Source organism: Corvus brachyrhynchos, unplaced genomic scaffold (genome assembly GCF_000691975.1).
Source record: "Corvus brachyrhynchos isolate BGI_N302 unplaced genomic scaffold, ASM69197v1 scaffold101, whole genome shotgun sequence".
Lineage (NCBI taxonomy): Eukaryota > Metazoa > Chordata > Aves > Passeriformes > Corvidae > Corvus > Corvus brachyrhynchos.
The window spans coordinates 18,338,097-18,339,418 of NW_008237239.1; positions in this window are offsets into that span (position 1 = coordinate 18,338,097).

Sequence of the window (1,322 nt, forward strand, 5' to 3'; positions counted from 1 at the left end):
CCCAAGAGACCTGACCTCCCTCACCTCCCTGCACGTGCAGCCACCTCTGTTTGACCTGAGCAAAAGTCCAACTTGCCCTAAGGAAGCAGAACCAGAAAAGCACCCAGCCTTGCTGGTTTTTCAGCACTAAACAATTTCCAGGACGAACTAACCCCAGACACGTGACATGACAGCACCAGGGCCATGCTCAGTGTCTTGTGGTCACATTTGTCACTGACAGCTGTGTCAAAAGCCAGGCTGGAACTCTGCCACCTGTTCAGCCTGTCCTCCCCTCTGTGACCATACATGAAATCCAAGGGAATTCAGCATCTTTAAGACCCAGCCCTCCACCAACCCTGGTTTAAATCACCCAGGCCATGCAACAGGTGGGCAGGAGCAAAGGAAGAGACAGACTGTGCAGTAACCACAGAAATCTTGTTTCTTGTCACAGCCAAAGGAAAATATGTGTTATCTCCTCCTGGTGTTGATAGGTGCTGCAGATAGGAAAAGATGCTCTTTGCAAGCAGGACACTGCCCCCCCCTGCAGTCCAAGGCTTCCACTTTGCCATGGTGTCAAGGTGGCATCTCACGTGAGAGCAATGCAGGAGAGGTGATGGGGGACAGAGAAAGAGAGAACTGGGCTCTGCATAATCCACAGCAATGCCTGCCTGTGAAGCACCTGCAGCATCCTTTCCTCTACATATCCAAGCAGGTTAAAAAAAAAGGAGGGAAAGGGCAAGGACGAGGGAACTGGGAGGCCTGATCCTGTGAACAGCAGGGCAGACCAGCAGCAGGAGAAGGCAACAGCACTGCCAGCAGATAAAAAAAACAATCACCAGATACTTCTCCTGGAGATTTTCTCTCTGCCCTGTTGCAATAGAGAGAGACAAAAATTAAAAACAAACGAGAAAAGCCTGCACGCCACGTGCAGATCCTGCCCACGTTGGCAGCAGCCTCTGTTTAAATACATTTTCTGTGTAAGTGACTGTGCACTTCCAGCCTCCCAGCAGCATGTGCTACTCCACGCAGCAACTCCAGATCAGCCCGTCATCAACAGTTATAGCTCAACTTAATTGAACGTGTCTTAGTGCTCCATTAGCTCTGGCAGCAGCAGCCAGCTGGCTTGTGCTTGCCAGCAGTGCTGCCAGCTCCCTTCCAGAGCCCAGGAGTGAAAAAACAGGCAGAAAATACACGTATATATAGGAGAAGAGTGTAAGAGCACCACAACACAGCTGCAGCTTGACTAATCTGCGCGGCGGCTATTACAAATTTTCTCTCCCCTCCCTGGCCCGAAGAGGCATTTCACTGCCGGTCCTCATCAGCTCCTGCCTGGGGCTCAGATC